This window comes from Canis lupus, chromosome 16 (assembly GCF_011100685.1).
Source record: "Canis lupus familiaris isolate Mischka breed German Shepherd chromosome 16, alternate assembly UU_Cfam_GSD_1.0, whole genome shotgun sequence".
In the NCBI taxonomy this organism is placed as follows: domain Eukaryota; kingdom Metazoa; phylum Chordata; class Mammalia; order Carnivora; family Canidae; genus Canis; species Canis lupus.
In genome coordinates this window covers 1529380-1547506 of record NC_049237.1, presented here as the reverse complement: position 1 = coordinate 1547506, position 18127 = coordinate 1529380, and the positions used below count along the sequence as shown (strand labels likewise).

The 18127-nt window shown below is 45.0% G+C and overlaps 1 non-coding gene across 1 annotated transcript; it reads left to right on the top strand.

Moving 5' to 3' along the window:
- The first annotated feature begins 7255 nt into the window (after positions 1–7255).
- Positions 7256–7362, top strand: LOC119869648. The gene has a single exon (XR_005371742.1). It is a non-coding gene; the product is annotated as a U6 spliceosomal RNA (small nuclear RNA).
- Positions 7363–18127: the final 10765 nt, after the last annotated feature.

Genomic DNA, 18127 nt, shown 5'->3' with positions numbered 1-18127 from the left:
GGCGCAATCCTGGAGACCCGGGATCGAATCCCACATCGGGCTCCCTGCCTGGAGCCTGCTTCTCCCTCTGCCTGTGTCTCTGCGCCTCTCTCTCTCTCTCTCTCTGTGACTATCATAAATAAATAAAAATTAAAAAAAAAAAAAAGAAAAAAAAATAGGAAGACATCTCAAATGTGGTATGAATATGTGTTGGAACTGTTTGCTTGAGATGCATATTGGATTCATCCTCCAATTATGCCCAGTGCCAGAGTATGAGACTTAATGACCTGCAGGAGCATTTATATGAATGAATTGCTTTTGGAACTGAAAGGCACATCATGCAGAATGTAAGTTAACGGTGACACCAAGCATGTGCTGGGTAAAAAGATGTTTTAATAATGCATCAGGAGAAAATCTGGGTAAGTGGGATTAAGATACAGTTTTAGACTCTATGTTCGGCCACCGTAGCAAAACCTGAGAATATGAATCAGAATTAAAGAGTCATAAAATGAGAAAAGTGTGTGCTCCCTAGGCAGAGCACGGTATCCATCACCGAGAGCTCCAGGTGCTGGCAGCCTGTGTCAGGAGCACACAGGGATCATTTCTTTGTTCCTGGACACTCCTGGGCTCCTTGCTCTCTGTTCCCAAATCCTGGTTAAATGCATTTTTATTGCACTTGACCCCCGCGTGGTCATTATTAGTTTATAGCTCATGTCCCTGTCTAGGCTGTGAACATCTGTGGGAGATAAATTATGTCTTAAGTGTCTCGTGGACCCGTGCCTGGGGTACAGAGGTGATCAATGAGCAATCTTTCTCCAGCCCCTCCAGCGACAGCAGCAGAGATGCTGGGGGTGATGCAGACGGGAAGAGGGAGCTGAAATAATGGGGATTTGGAACAGAACAGATTTTTCCTTCCCGGCAGCCACGGGCGTAGCCTAACAAATCTGTTATTCATTCATACCTCTCCCCATCCAGCCCTCCTCGGCTGGGTGGTGCCTTCTGGCCCCAGGCTGCTGGGCACGTCCTCCTGACCCGCCACCTGACGGCGGCCCGAGGGCAGCTGTGTCTCCGGAGCATCTGCCACAGACTCCGGCCATGAGCACAGGGACAGATCCTTTCTCAACCGCTTCCCCCGAGACCAGGAGCAGGACTCAGACGTGGCAGGGATGAAGGAGAGGGACGTTTCCTCGAAGAGTTTTGGAAGCAGAGATCCCACTGCGCCTGGTTGGGACGTACTCCTGCCGGGGGCCTTTCTGCCCTGAAGGGAGGGCCCCCTTCAGCTCTGCCCCGGCTTCACCCCATCTCCTATCCCAGCTGCAGCTCTCTGGGGACCCGCAGACGACAGTGGTTCAGCCCTGGGCCCGAGATCAGGGACAACGTGGGCCTGGGTTTTCTGGGTCCCCGGAGCGTGGTCAGCGATGCCAGGTGCCGGGTGCCAGGTGCCAGCTCCCGCTCTGCACCCAAGGCCGGGAGCCAGCTGGACGTCACTTGTGAAGGTGCAGCTGGAATTTGCTGGGTGAGACCTCTCCTGCCAAAACCCGAGCTGGCTGCACTGTGGCAGCCTCGTGGGTCCTGCTAGAAGCTTCTCCACTAATTGTCTGCTCCTCTCTGCTGCTCTTTGCCAGTGAGCAAATGGGGCCCGGACCCGCTCTGCAAACGGCTCTGGGTGGGACCAAATGGATGGCTTGTTGGCAGGCGGCAAGTTTTGCAGACTTTCTTCTTTCCTCTGGGTTCCCTTTCCCACTGCTTTCTATTTCAGGCATCTAGTAAGGGCCCAATAACCCTCCGTGGTTCCCCCCGGCCGCCTAGCACTTTCCACATCAGTGGTTCCTTTCATCTTCCTGGGGGGAGAGGTCAGCTTCACTCCCGCCCTTTGCTCCTTCTGGGGTCTGGAGGCTGAAAGCATCTGCGGAGTCCCTGTCTCCCCCAAGGAGGGGAAATGTCGGGACCCTTGCCTGCAGCCCCACCACGGAAAAGAAAAGACCGACAGAAGAAGGGACAATGCTCTGAGGTTGGCAGTGACCTGGGTGGGCCAGGTCCTTGGTCGGGAGCCTTGAGGAGTCGCAGAGAGAACAAATCCTGGGGCTGGGTGTTGGGTGTCACTGTGGGTTAGGCCCTTTCACATCCTAGTATCTTCACTCCATCCTCACAACAGCCTTATGAAGAGGGCGGTATTCCCATTTCACAGATGGGAGCCCAGGGATATTAACAGCATTCCCAGGAAAATGATAGCTCTGAGATACAAATAGCCCCACCTGCCTGTCTACAAAAATCGTTTTTTCATGTTTCATTTGATTATATTATGAGGAAGTCTCAGAAATTTCAAGAGGTAAAGAATTCTGGTTGTGATTTTTTTTTTGAAAGATTTTATTTATTTATTTATTTATTTATTCATTCATTCATTCATTCATTCATTCATGAGAGAGGCAGAGATACAGGCAGAGGGAGAAGCAGGCTCCCTGCAGGGAGCCCGATGGGAGACTTGATCCCAGGACCACAGGATCATGACCTGAGCCGAAGGCAGACGCTCAACCAACTGAGCCACCTAGGCATCCCAAAAACCCCTTTTTAAAAGCAATTTGCCTGAGGGACTTTATGTCTGTTCAATCTAATAATAAAAATATTGGACCCTGAATTTTGTATGTCTTCCTTGTATTTTTTAATTTCATTTTTCCCGTAATTCATTTTTATTGATTTTATTAAAGGATCAGTCTGCAAGGCATTGGGGAAATTAAAAGCAAAACAAAACCAGTCTTTCCCCATCGATGGCTGGAGAAGCCCCATTTAGGGGGAAGCATATAGAACCAGCCTTGTAAAAAAAAAAATAATAATAATAAAAGAACCAGCCTTGTGAGAGGCCACTGGGGAAAACAGGAACCACCCCACCAGAATCCTGTCCTATTCTGACCAGTAGCTGTGGGGTGTGGCCTTGAACAGAGACTCTTAATACTTAATTTTTTTTAACATGTGGCAAAGACACATGGTACAAAATTGGAAAGGCACCCACCCCTCCACCATACGGCTCCTCTTATGGTTATCGGCTTCTCATCTTGCCCCCACACACAAGATTTTTCCCCATCTGAGCAGTCGGACAGACCTTCATATGTCCTCTTTCCCTCCCTCTAACCACGGACTTTCAAGTTGTGGCAGCTTTCTTGCCACTTCAGGTGGTGTCACAGCGCGTATCCTCACGCACACGGGAAGGAAGTAATCTTGATAGATGACTCTGCAACTAGATTACTTTCAGGCTCTTGGCAAGACTTTTTATTGTCAGTGTCATCAACGTCAGCTCTGTATATTAATATATCTTTTTCTGATTATAAAAGAAATATATGCTTATTATGAAACTCGAGTATCATAACAATCTATAACTCAAATGTAAAAATACCTGTCATCCCTCTGTGCCCTGGTCCTCATCATGACCACGGTGAAGCGCTTAGATAATCTTCCAGAGTTGTGTGTGTGCGTGCATGTGCGTGTGACCATAAATGTATGTATGTATGTATGTGTCTGTATATATATGTTACATATATATGTATTTAAACAAATGGAATCATGCAGTGTATTCTGTTCCATAACAATTGTCCCTAGATATTAAAGATTACATGGAAAATGCCAGACAAAGGTTCTGATACTACAAGAATGACTTAAAATCATCTATTTGTAAAGCGAAGAATTACTGAGAATACATCTCTCCAGATTTCAGACATGTGAAAATTTTGCCAATGTGTAGCCATATGGTTGTATGTTTATTTCCTTAAAGTTCACCCAAAAGGATTGTTCTCATGCAGTATTTATTAAAATGTATGTTTTCTGTCTAACATTATTGAACAAAACAAATATTTCCCTGGCCCAACCTAACCATCTTATTAACTGTAAATTGCATTATCTGAAATGCAATCAATATTCTTCTGGTATACAATGCTCCTAACATATAATTCTAAACCACATTAGTAGAGGGAGAAGGCTGCAGAAGATTTAATGCGCTTTGTCTTGTCTAGCTATTGTTCAGATTTCCTCATCCACACCCCCCGCAGTCTGAATTGAGCATTAATTATCACAGAGAGAAAATGTCACTTTTTAAAAAAACCCACCATTGACAATCGTAGGTCAAGAAATGACACTTTCAGGTTTGGCCCCACAGATGAAACAGCCCTTCCAAGAACATGCTTTGAGCGTGTTTTCTACTCCAAGTTCTGAGCTGGGGGCTGTGGGTGACACGAAAGTGGTGAGGATGTGGTCTCTGTCTTTGCAGAGATTTCTTAGGATGCGATTTCCCTCTTTCAGAAAGAGTGTAGTGTAAAAGATTCTACTCCTTGGTGATTTAAGCTCATAGACTGGATACCAATTAAGCATTTTTGCTGCTTAGGTGCACATGAAAACCCCCTTCTTGGGGTACCTGCATGGCCCAATCAGTTAAGCATCTGACTCTTGATTTCAGCTCAGATCATGATATCAAGGTCATGGGATTGAGCCCCAAATCTATCCCCTCCCACCCCACTTGCACATGTGTGTGCTCTCTCTCTCTCAAAAAACAAAAACAACACAAACACAAAAAAACCTTCTCAGTGTAGACGTCTCTCACTTCACACAGAACACAATTTTTTAGTTTCCTTAAACTGAATTTCTGCTAAATGAGCCCTTCCGTTATAAGATCAGACGGGCTTTCCAAAAACTAAACAAAATAAAAGCAAAAAAGCACTGTCTGGATATGCAAGAGAAGTATAATTTAAAAAGCAGGTGTCTAAAAATCACACAAAAATGCATGCTTCCCAGTGTGCAGCATTGAGCAAGCACTCAATATATTTTTGCTGTTGAATTAACATATTAATGATACTGATATTGGCAATGCTTTTTGGATTCCCCTTTGTCCATCAAGGGCTCATCCACTTCCTAAGTCTGACTCAGAAAATGCCAACACAACCATCACTGCGAAAGGAAACATACCCAAAACGATCCAGTACCCCTGACAATAACTATGGGTCTCATTCCCATCCAGTCCCCCTGTGAAAATTGTTGTTTCTGGAGCTTTGGGATTTAGTGAAGTTCTACTTGACCCTTAAACTTCCATATTCAGCTGTGTCTCCAAAGCAATTTTTTATAGGTTTTGCTTTAATTCACTTCTAGAATTTACTTTTGTCTTACCAATGTATTCGGTAAGGAGGTAAGTGGGTAGTTGGTTAGTTTCCTAAAGCTATGGAATTCCAATATCCAAGCCTCAGTGTGAGTGGTCTGATTTCTAGAAACACAGCTTTCTCCTTACGGATCTGGTGAATCTGACCAACAGACACCACCACTGCTCTCACTGGAAAGACGGCCCTGAAGCATCCTGAGTTTTCATCACCATCAGGTGATCAGAGATGCCGTAACTGCAGTCTTATAGTAAATACCCCCTTCCACATTCAGGTAGATATGTTTAAAACTACAGGAAGTGCCGGATTTAAGATGACCCACTTTCAAAACAAATTTTGAAATTAACACTAATTCTATGACACATAAACAAACCTTTCTGCTATTTCTTAACTTTTCCCATAGTGGCTTTTATGCTCTTTCCCCTCTTATTCCAGACCTTTATTTAAAAGATCACCTTTAGGGGCCCCTGGGTGGCTTAGTCAGTTAAGTGTCAGACTCAGTTTCTGCTCAGGTCATGATCTTGGGGTCCTGGGATTGAGCCCCGCATTGGGCTCCACACGCAGCGCGGAGTCTGCTTGAGAGTCTCTCTCCCTCTGCCTCTGCCCCTCCCCCCTCCCTCTCTAAATAAAACAAAATAAAAAAATAAAAGGTCACCTTTGTAATTCACCCACATTCTACTTGTGATGTCAGTTCCCAGCGGGCAACACTGGCCCATGTTCTTTCCAATTCAGGTCGGTGCCTGGTGTCTCTCTCTCCCATCTCTTCCCCTCCCTCCCCTTTCTGCATGCAGCTCTAGAAGGCAGTGGTGGCCCAGCCTTTTCCTAGTTATCTCTGTTTTTCTTTTTCCCCTCAAACTTTATAGACAAAAGCCTATGTCCAGTGGACACCTCGGAGTCTGTGAAGAAAAAAAATCCTGAGCTCTACTAGTTGCCAAAAGAAGAAAATCACTTAAGCTACTCTGTATAATTGCCATAATATTCAAGTTTACAGGGAAACTTAAGGGAAGTTATAAAGCTTCCCTTAGCAAGAGAAGTCTGTAGAAATTCTGAGACAGTCAACTGACACCATCATCACACAAACCCCAACCTCTCTCTCTCACACACACACACTCACGCACACATACATTCAGCTTATGAGGTGTCAAGCCTACAGAATTTCAAATGACGTCAGCCACAGCTACTACAGTTTTATGGGCTGGCAAAAGCTGGAGATGAAGAGCCCAAAGTGTTTTAAGCAGTTTGGTACCACAATTTTCTGCCAGGATATCCCTCCACAGTTAAATTCTCCTCTCTGCTTGACCAGGGTCCCCCCAGCAGGTCCTAGATCCTTCCTCCAGAACTTTCCTATTGTACTTGATGCTATCAGTTACCAAGGTCTACACATGATGGTTTTTTTTAAAAAAGAGGAGACGTAGGAAGTGAATCATTATAAGGTGGTTTGGTGGGGAGTAAAGATGGGAGCTCTTGTTCTAGCTTTGGCATATTATCATAGGTTGGAAAAAGAAACGTGGGAGTCCTAACCCCCAATACCTTAGAATGGGGCCTTATTTGGAATTAGGATTTTTGCAGATGTGAGTTGTTAAGATGAGGTCATATCAGGGTAGAGTAGGTTTTTAATCCACTATGACTGGTGTCCTTACCAGAAGAGGGAAGACACCATGTAAAGACAGACACACAAGGGAATGTCATGTGATGACATGACAGAGGCAGAGATGGGAGGGATGTGACTGCAAGCCAAGAAACACCAAGAGTTTCCAGCCACATCAGAAATGGGTGGAGGCAAGGAAGGATTCTACCCAGAGTCTCAGAGAACTTGACCTGACCCTGGGGCACCTGGGTGGCTCAGTGGTTGAATGTCTGCCTTTGGTTCAGGGCTTGATCCCAGGGTCCTGGGATCGAGTCCCATATTAGGCTCCCCGTGAGGAGCCTCTTCTCCCTCTGCCTATGTTTCTGCCTCCCTCTCTGTGTCTCTCATGAATAAATAAATAAAATCTTAAAAATAAAAAAAAGGTGAGTCTACCTACAGTATTCTGAAGGTAATTTGACCTTTACCACTTTCTAGAAGATCTAGGTGTCTGTTTACACCAACTGCATTGACCTTGAGATTTTGCCTCCATCTATCTTTGCTTTAAATTTCGCAAGGAGTGCTCACTTCGGCAGCACATATACTAAAACTGGAACGATACAGAAAAGATTAGCGTGGCCCCTGCGCAAGGATGACATGCAAATTCATGAAGAGTTCCATATTTAAAAATAAAATAAAATAAATTTCACAAGTAATTTGTAAACATATTCTCCATTTAAAAGATTCAAATGGGGGCACCTGGGTGGCTCAGTCAGTTAAGCGTCTGCCTTGTATCATGATCCCAGGGTCCCGAGATCGAGCCCCACATTTGGCTCCCCGTCCAGTTGTCTGCTTCTCCCTGTGCAACGAACCCTGCTCATGTTCTCTCTCTCTCTCTCTCTCTCTCTCAAATAAGTCCATAAAATCTTTAAATAAATAAAGGATTCAGAGGATACTAGAGCTTGTGGGAGAAAAGGTGAAAATCCCCTCCCTTCACCCCATTCCCACCCTCCTCCCCAGGGGTGGCCCCTGTTAGCCACAGGTCTGGCCTGTTGAGAGCTTTCCCTGTGCATTTCCACACTCACACATGTTCATAAGCACACAGAGAGTATGTAAAATATCACTCTCTTTCTAAACCTACCCCTCCAAAAGCCTATAGGTTGTCCTTCCTCCCAAACACAGCCTATATATTCAAAATTTTTTAATTTTATTTTATGATAGGCACACAGTGAGAGAGAGAGAGAGTGGCGCAGAGACACAGGCAGAGGGAGAAGCAGGCTCCATGCACCGGGAGCTCGACGTGGGCACTCGATTCCGGGTCTTTAGGATCTCGCCCTGGGCCAAAGGCAGGCACCAAACCGCTGCGCCACCCAGGGATCCCCGGCCTATATATTCAATCTGAACTTTATCACAGGGTAAGATCTTCACATTATGCTCTTAGAATTTCGAGCTGTTATGATTTAGGCAGGGGATGCATTAGAAACTATTTGTAGGGATCCCTGGGTGGCGCGGCGGTTTGGCGCCTGCCTTTGGCCCAGGGCGGCATCCTGGAGACCCGGGATCGAATCCCACGTCGGGCTCCCGGTGCATGAAGCCTGCTTCTCCCTCTGCCTGTGTCTCTGCCTCTCTCTCTCTCTCTCTCTGTGACTATCATAAATAAATAAAAATTAAAGAAAAAAGAAAGAAACTATCCTTTAAAAGCAATTTGCAGGGACGCCTGGGTGGCTCAGGGCGTGATCCTGGAGAGCCAGGATCGAGTCCCACATTGGGCTCCCTGCATAGAGCCCGCTTCTCCCTCTATGTCTCTGCCTCTCTCTCTCTCTCTCTGTCTCTCATGAATAAATAAAATTTAAAATAAATAAATAAAAGCAATTTGCAGGGCGCCTGGGTGGCTCAGTTGGTGAGGCATCTGCCATCATCTCGGGCCATGATCTCAGGGTCCTGGGATCGAGCCCCACATCGGGCTTCCTGCTCAGCGGGGAGTCTGCTTCTCCCTCTGCCTCTGCCCCTACTCTCCCTTGCTCTTGCTCTTGCTTGCTCTCTCTCAAATAAATAAATCTTTTTTTTTTAAGTTTTTTATTTATTTATGATAGGCACACAGTGAGAGAGAGAGAGGCAGAGACACAGGCAGAGGGAGAAGCAGGCTCCATGCACCGGGAGCCCGACGTGGGATTCGATGCCGGGTCTCCAGGATCGCGCCCTGGGCCAAAGGCAGGCGCCAAACCGCTGCGCCACCCAGGGATCCCTCAAATAAATAAATCTTTTAAAAAAATAAATAAAATTAAAAATAAAAGCAATTTTCATTTAACTCTAGGGCATTCTCATTACACAACTATGTGCACTATAATGCAGGTCCCAGGACAAATGAAAACAGATGTTGTAGACAAGAGGTGAGCCATACCTCTGAAGCTAAGAGCAATGAAGTCCATGTTTGCCATGAGAGAAAAGTTGAAAGTGCTTATGAATGCAGTCTATTATTTCGATCATGTCTACAAGTTCAGGGACTAGGGCAAAAAGTTTCCAAACTGAATATGGGCTTTATGAACATTCTATGAGCAACAAATGGAACCTACCATGAAAACTGTTCCCTTCTTTGTCTTAGGACACGGGGCCTCTTTTGCTTGTTCTGGGCTTGCAAGCCCCCCTCCTTTTTTTTAAGTAGACTCCATGACCAACATGGGACTTGAACTCATAACCCTGAGATTGAGAGTCAAATGTTCCAGAAACTGAGCCAACCAAGCGCACCCCCAGTGTCTTTTTTATATCCTTTACCCTTCACTCTCTGCAGGCAGCCCACTGCCTACGCCCTTTCTGAACATGTGTTGGCTTTGACCTTCCCCAGAGCTGCAATGGATCACGCATGCATGCCATCTCCCGACCAGACTGCCTGGCTCGGACTTCCCTGCTCTAAGCCGTCTGGCACTCTAGTGTCCTTGATAACTTCCAGGCCCAAATTTTTTTCATGCTATAGGAGGTGAAGTGGGCTGGACAGTTTTCTGGGGTAAAGATTTGAGGTTCCAACTAGTTGTCATGAGAAAAATGTGGCCTTACCTTCAGGTGCTCAGTGGGTCCCTTCCTCATGGCCCGGCTGACTCTCCATCTGTGAATCCCTGGGAATTGCATGTAATGAGAGTTAAGTCTAGTTTTATGGGGAAGGAGATCCATACATTTCCACCACATTCCCAAGGGCATTCTTGACTCCACAAAAAAGGGTATAAGAACCTTTAAATATTAGACTATCTTCTGAATGTCAACACTGGTCAAAGGTCAGATTTAATTTGGCCACTCATTCATTCATCCATTACAATAAAGGTGGGGATGTGGGGGGCGGGGGGCGCCTGGCTGGCTCAGTCAGTAGAGCAGGCAACTCTTGACCTCAGGATTGTAAATCTGAGCCCCATATTGGGTGTATGGATTACTTAAAAATAATCTTTAAAAAATAAAAAATAAAGGTAACAGGACAGGACCATAAACTGTCCTTCAGAAGGATCAGGGTAGATCGCAAGATGAGGATGCCCCTGTAGAGTCAAGGCTTCTTGGGGAAATGCTGTGGTTGACCTATGGTTCCTGGTTATGACCTTGGCTTTTTATTAGCAGGTTGTTTTCAATTTGCTTCATTTTTCCCCATAACACTTCCTAACATGCTATGTCTTCCAGTTATTTATTTTTCTTTTATTGTCTGCCTCCCTCCATTGAGCTACAAATTCCATGAGGATAGTAGGAACTCAATCCATTTCTGCTGAATGAATGAATGATGCATTCTGCTGCCATCCAGTGGGACTCTCCATGTCACCTGTAACTTTATCTCAGTCTCTGGCCACATCTAAGTTCATCCAGACTCACTGGCCTCAGCTCTGCCCCTTCCTCCCCTTGGTCACTGCTACCACCACCATTTTTATTTTGCCCAGTGACCCATGAATTAGCCTCCTAAATCGTCTCCCTGCCTTAGCCCTTCCCTTGGTATATTTTAAATTGTGAACTCATGTGAACTCCTAAAAATATCACTTGGATAATGTATCTCCTCGCCCCCCACCAAAATAATAAAAATAAATAAATAAAAAGGAAGTGACCGCAAATGGCTCTAAAAAACAAGATTATAACTTCTTCTTTGGACCTCTCTCTTTTCTTTTTTTCTAATTTTTCTACATGAAAGGTATCCTCTTTTTTTTAGAAAAGGTTATTGAAGAGAAACCCCTAAAATGGTTCCCTCATGCCACAGCATGGAGAGCCTGCCCTCACCTGCCCTGCATGCCCTCACCTGCCCTGCCGGCCTCCCCCTTCCAGGCACTGACGACACTGAACTCTGACCTGAACCTCAGGGACAGAGTCTCCCTCAGCTCTCATGAAAGGAAACCAGATGGGTCAGGACAATACCAAGGGCATGGGGGGCAGCAGACAGGCAGATGGAAGCCATATGTTGGAGTCACACATCTGACCAAGCAAGAACCCCCAAAGGCAAACACTTGAGGTCTCAGTTACATTACTCACTCCTGCTTTCTGAAACTCTTTCTTCTCACTCCATTAGACTTCATTTGAATTTGGAGCCTTGTGCTGATTTTTCTCATTGCTTACTTTTTTAATGCCAGTATGGTTATTGTGCTTTCCTACTCAATAAACCATAAGAAATCTAAAATGCAAGCCCTCCTCTGAGGATAAACGCAATTGATTTTTTATTCCATTTGGATTCACCAGAAACAACTGCCTTTTAACACTCATCTGAACTCCTACCTAATTATTTTTAGGGCTTTGGGCTAGAAAGCAAATTGCATTATGTTTCTTCTAAAAGTATATACTTACAGAACCATCTGTAATCCCTTCAAAGCCATCTTCGAAAGTCACTACTGGAATACATATTGTTATAAATTCTATTAGATCATAGAATGACAGGGCTGGAAGTGATCTAGAGAACTGACAGATCCCTACTGTCTTCAAAACCACATCTTTACGAAGCCAGGAAGTAAAGGACAAAACGTGTGCGCTCCAAAAATTTCTTCTGGCTTCCATCTCCCCAAGCCATAAAAATATTTTCATGTAGAATGAGATCGAATCCATAAACATTTAAATTTCCAAAGGGAAAGAGGGAAGACTTTTCCAGGGCTAGGATCCCTTGACTATTCCCCTTACGGTGTACATCTGCAGGAGTCACGTGCAAATATTCAGAGGCCAGCCCCACCATTCCCAGTCCTATGTTGTCACCAGCTCATCGGACCCAGGAGCCACCAGGAGCCAAATCCAGCTCAACCAAGTTGACCCCCGCCCAAGCTCCCCCAACAGAAGCCACCAGAAAGAAAGGACAGGCTTTGTGAATTTATACCAAAACACTGGCCCGACTCATTCTAACTTGAACAGATGCTAAGAAGCATTTGTTCATATAGTAAAAGCAAATCAGGTGCTATCCTAAAATGCAATGTGCATTAGAAGCCCCCATCTCCCTCTTGTTGCCCTTACCCACTCCATACCCGCTTTTCCACTTTGCTCTTGGGACCTTGAGTCCTTTCTAGAACTTCCACCTCCCTTCAGGAGGAAAAACACAGCTAGGGTTCATTTAGTTGGCTTGAGTTCTTTGAGCGCCTTACTGCACTCGCTGCAGCCACACTTTACATGGATATTTTCCTGTGATCTTCACAACAGGACTCTGATGTGCATCCCATGATGATCCTCATCCAGCTGGTACAGGATCTGAGGCACAGAGGCGTTCAGCAATTTGCCCAAGGTCACAAAGCTAGTAAGTAGTAGATGGAGCAGAGACTTGACCCCAAAGGTCCAACCTTAGTGGCCATGCTCTTAGGCTTCCTTGTTCAGCCTTCTCACAGGCCTGGATGCCTCCTAGCAGGGACGGCAGTGGTGCTCAGTGTTAGGAAGAAGTAGAAGGTGCTGTGATGTATATAAGGAGAGAGCCTGACCCGCTCTGGGGTCAGGAATAACTTCTCTAAGCGTGAGGCATGAGTGGGGCCTGCAGATAGGAGAGTCCGCCATGGAAAGAGTTAGGAAGGAATGTTTCAGTCCATGAAATCATTCATTCATTCATTCATTCATTCTTGGTTTGATGCTGACCTGCGAGCCACTGCCTCTTTCTTGGAAGCACTGGCACCTGCAGCCTAGTCCCTAAAATACTATTGACCCCTGTGCTGGGGTCACCATTAACCTAGGGAATCGAGAGGTCCCAGAGATTGTTTGGCAAATGGATGAGGACACCTTTCTTTCTTCCTGAGATTACACAAAAGCCATTGGGCTGGTGAGGCCAGCTCCAGATGGAGGTCCTTCACTTTGCCTACTGGTTGCTAACACTCTTCAAGGAAAGAGGCCAAGTGCCCCTGACTCTTGATGGACTCGGTGCACAGTGACGGCTGAGTTCGAGTATTGCTCTCTGCCACTGAGTTCTGGGGAGGGAGTTACCCCAGGGGACAAGTGGAAGTGATGGTTCAGCCAAGTACTCCACCCTGCCAGCCTCCCTGGGAGCATCCAGTGTTTGATTTACAGACCTGAAAATCAGACAACGCCACAGGCTTCAGTGATAACGCATTCTGTTGTTCTAGGTAGTGGTTGCATGGGCATGCTCACTATAAAAATTCTACTCGCACCTTATATCTTTCTTATACTTGAATTTAAGTTTATTTAAAACATCAGGCAAATTCTGGAAAACAGCATAGAGGTTCCTCAAAAAGTCGAAAATAGAACTAGCCTACGACCCAGCAATTGCACTACTGGGTATTTACCCCCCAAAATACAAATGTAGTGATCCAAAGAGGCACCTGCCCCCCCCCCCCCAGTGTTTAGAGCAGTAATCCCCACAATAGCCAAACTGTGGAAAAAGCCTAGATGTCCATCGACAGATGAATGGAAAGAAGATGCAGTGTATACATATATATATATATATATATATATATTTTTTTTTTTTTTTTTTTTTTTACATCGGACTACCACTCAGCCATCAAAAAAATGAAATCTTGGGGCATCTGGGTGGCTTAGTGGTTGAGCATCTGCCTTTGGCTCAGGTTCTGGTCCCAGGGTCCTGGGATCAAGTCCCACATTGGGCTCCCCACAGGGACCCTGCTTCTCCCTCTGCCTATGTTTCTGCCTCTCTCTGTGTCTCTCATGAATAAATATAATCTTAAAAAAAAAAGAAATCCTGCCATTTGCAACAATGTGGATAGAATTGGAGGGTATTATGGTCAGTGAAATAAGTCAATCAGAAAAAGATAATCATCATATGATCTCACTCGTGGAATTCAGGAAACAAAACAGAGAAAAAAAAGAGAAAAGAAACAAAACAGAGGATCGTACGGCAAGAGAGGGGAAAAATGAAACAAGATGAAATCAGAGAGAGAGACAAATCATAAAAGATTCTCTTTTATTCATTTATGATAGGCACACAGTGAGAGAGAGAGAGAGGCAGAGACAGAAGCAGGCTCCATGCACCGGGAGCCTGACGTGGGATTCGATCCCAGGTCTCCAGGATCGTGCCCTGGACCAAAGGCAGGCGCTAAACCACTGCGCCACCCAAGGATCCCCCAAGGATTCTTAAGTATAGAAAACAAACTAAGGGTCCTAGAGGGGAGGTGGGTGGGGTAATGGGGTAAGTGGGTGTTGTACAGACTGACGAATCACTGACCTCTACCTCTGAAACCAATAACAATATATGTTAATTAACCGAATTTAAATTAAAAAATAAACAATACAAAAGCAATAAAAGAAATATGACAAAGTGATTAAAGTTTGTTTCCTAACATGTTTATCATTCTATATATTATGGATATGTAAAATGATCAACAAATTATTTTACATATCTATATATACATGCAAATTAAATAAACATCTGTCAAGAAAAAACAAGTAAATAAGACATCAGGCAACGCGGTTTACTTCCTGATTATTGTTAGCATTATGAGAAAAGATACTATTTGAGCTGGAAGAAAATGTGAGAGCAACTAATACAGCGTTTGCTTAAGTGTGTTCCATGGAGCCCTGGCCCCGAGACATGTTCTGTCAAGAAGAAACAGATCATGGGTCCAATAAACTTAGGACCCATAAATGCTGCAGACTATTTCTTTTAGGGATTCACAATTTTGGCTCCAAAACCAACTTCATTGGCCTCCACACCCCATAAATAGTCTCCGTACCAGTATCACCACGCTGTACTGGAACGGGCACTAGTATCCACCCAATGGCACAAGCCCGAAACCAGGGAATTGTTTCTAACTACGCTCTTTCCCTTATTTCTTGCAATTACATGTCCAGAATTGTTCTGACTCATCCACTTTTGCCCCATTTTCACACCCATCACCCAACATCACCAGCACCTCTCCTCTAAAGTATTACAGGCCTCCTAACAGGTCAGCCAGGAGGGTCTCTGTAAAAACATGAAACATCACTCCTCTAGTTAAAATTCTCAACAGCTTTTTTTTTTTTTAATGATTTTATTTATTTGAGAGAAAGAGCAGGGAGAGGAGGGCAGAGGGAGAAGCAGACTCCCTGCTGAGCAGGGAGCCAGACATGGGTCTCAATCCCAGGACCCTGAGATCATGACTTGAGCTGAAGGCAGATGCTTAACCTGAGCCATCCAGGCGCCCCTCTCTATAGCTTTTTTTTTTTTAATTTTTTATTTATTTATGATAGTCACAGAGAGAAAGAGAGAGAGAGAGAGGCAGAGACACAGGCAGAGGGAGAAGCAGGCTCCATGCACCGGGAGCCCGACGTGGGATTCGATCCCGGGTCTCCAGGAGGGTCTCCAGGATCGCGCCCCTGGCCAAAGGCAGGCGCCAAACCGCTGCGCCACCCAGGGATCCCCCTCTCTATAGCTTTTGTCTCCCCTACGATAAAGTCCAAAATCGCACCAAAGGCTTTCAAGTTCTGCAATGATCTAGCTTTAGGCCTGACTTTCTCTGATTTCTTCAGCATTCCATGCATGTCCTCTCACTTAGAGAGTATTTATTTGTTCTTGTCTCTGCCATCTCCACCCTTAACCTGGGCATCTCCCACCCCTGAGGGCTCCCCTGCCAGCACTCTTGACTGCCCATCACGGCTCCCCTGGAACCAGCCATGGTTTGCTCTTCTGCACACAGAGACACACACACACACACACACACACACACACTCCACCGGGCCGTGTCTTGGCTGGAGTGCTCAGCCTCTCTCATGATGCCTGGCTTAGGAGGCATCCAATAAATGTTTCTGAATAACTAATAATATCGGAGGTAAAATAAAATGTAAAAACTCGTTTACACTTTACGTAACTCAGGATTTCCTAAACAAATGTGCCCATACAATTCCTTCTCATTGAACCTCACCAAACTTGCGCTTCTCAGAATATCTGGAGGCAGGGGAGACAAATCCAGTCCAAGTCTCATTTTACAGAAGATTCTGAGAGCCAGACTGGTGAAAAGAGCTACCTAGAGTCACTTAGTACATTAGTGCTTGAAGGAGCACAGTTTATTCTCAAGAAATCACCTACAGCATAGTAAAATTTAACTATTTTTACACTACTCGGAGCTGTTTTAAAGTTAAGAAACCGCACAGAAATTAGAAGTCCTAATTAAGATAAGAAGGAACAGTCAGGCAAGGAAGGTGGGAAGCTGCTTTTTCATCACTCGTATTGAAATAAAGTTGATTTACTAAAGAGTTGAATGAAATGAAGAGCAAAACCTACAAGGAAATGTAGGTGAATATTTAACAGAATTATCAACGAGAACCTTAAACTTAAAAGCAGTGGAAGAAACCAGATAAGAGATGTGACAAATAAAAACTAAAAATAACCTGAACTGTCTCATTCCTCTGTGTGGCCCACCTGGCAGATACAATGCTTCTTTCTCTGGCTGTATGAACGTCAGCTATATGGTTGACCCTTGAGCATCTCAGGGGTTAGAGGCATCAATCCCCTGCCCCCACCACACCCTGTCCAAGATCTGCATATAACATTTTTTTACATGTATTTCTTTATTGAGAGAGAGAGAGAGAGAGAGAGAGAGAGAGAGAGAACGCACACGAGCGGGAGGGGCAGAGGGAGAGGGAGAGAGAATCCAAAGCAGGCACCTCGCTGAACACGGAGCCCACTGGAGGGGTTCGATCTCATGACCCCAAGATCACGACTGGTAGGATGCCCAACTGATTGAGTCACCCAGGAACCCTGCATATAACTTTGACTCCCCCCAAACTGAACTACTAATAGCCTACTGTTGACCAGAAGCCTTACTGATAACATAACAGTTGATTAACACTTATTTTGCACATTGCATGTATCATATATTGTATTCCTACAATAAAATGAGCTAGAGGGAAAGAAACGTTATTAAGAAAATCATCAGAAAAGGAAAACACATGACAGTACCGTATTTTAAAAGAGATCTATCTATAAGGGGACCTGCGTGGTTCAAACCTGTGTTGTTCAAGGGCCAACTGTATTCCACTGGAAAGCTTTAAAGAAAAAAGGAAGTATCATTAGCATAAGTCCAGGAAAATAGAAAAGCAGCAGGAAAGGAAAAGAGGATACAGATGCAAAGTTGGTCAGTTATTAAAATTAAACCTCTGGAGAATCAAACTCAATGGTCATTAATGAGCAAATTCAAACGAATCTTTATTGAGTAGGCATGACGTGTTGGGCATTAGATGATGTGCCTTTGAGCCCAGCGGTAGTATCTCTGGGGGACAGAAAGATGTGTGGGGTGAGAAGCAGTGTTTTGACACATGAGCATTTAGTGTTTTAAGCTCAGAGAAGGTACCTGCTCCATTATTTATAGTATGTGGCCCTCGGGGATGTTACTTTCTGATTTACGGATCCGATGGAATTGTTTTGAGGGTAAAATGAGATAATACTAGCAAAGATCTTAGCACAGTGCTGGCAGGGAGGTAGATCTCAGTAAAACTTTTTTTTTACCCACTCATGAGAGACACACACACAGAGAGGCACAGACACAGGCAGAGGGAGAAGCAGGCTCCTTGTAGGAAGCCCGATGCAGGACCCGATCCCAGGACTCCGGGATCAGGCCCTGAGCCAAAGGCAGAAGCTCAAGTGCTAAGCCACCCAGGCGTCCCCTCAATAAAGCATTTAAAGAGAGCTGGCTTAACCTGGGCATTGCGGGTGTAGACCATTTCTATAAAGATCAAGGGCTAAACTCTCGCCTTGCCCCACCACTCCCACCCCATTAACTTCTTTGGTCAGCACTTGTCCTGCATTTCATGTTAATTCCTTCAGGAAGGTAGGGGAGGAATGAACTTTTCCTCCACTCTTTCGTGGTTAGCGTCTAGGAGCCTGTGAGTTGCTGTGACAAGCCAGTAGTGAGAGAAGAACACAGTGGATCTGCGCTTGTAGTAGCGCTCATACTCCAGGGAGTGCTCAAGGACCAGTAACTCTAAGGGGTGGTTAGAGTTTGGAATTTAAAGGAAGCAGAGAAAAGGATGCTGGGGGATGAGCAAAAAAGCTTCTTTAGGAAAGGCAAACAGGTTTTCAGGAGAACAA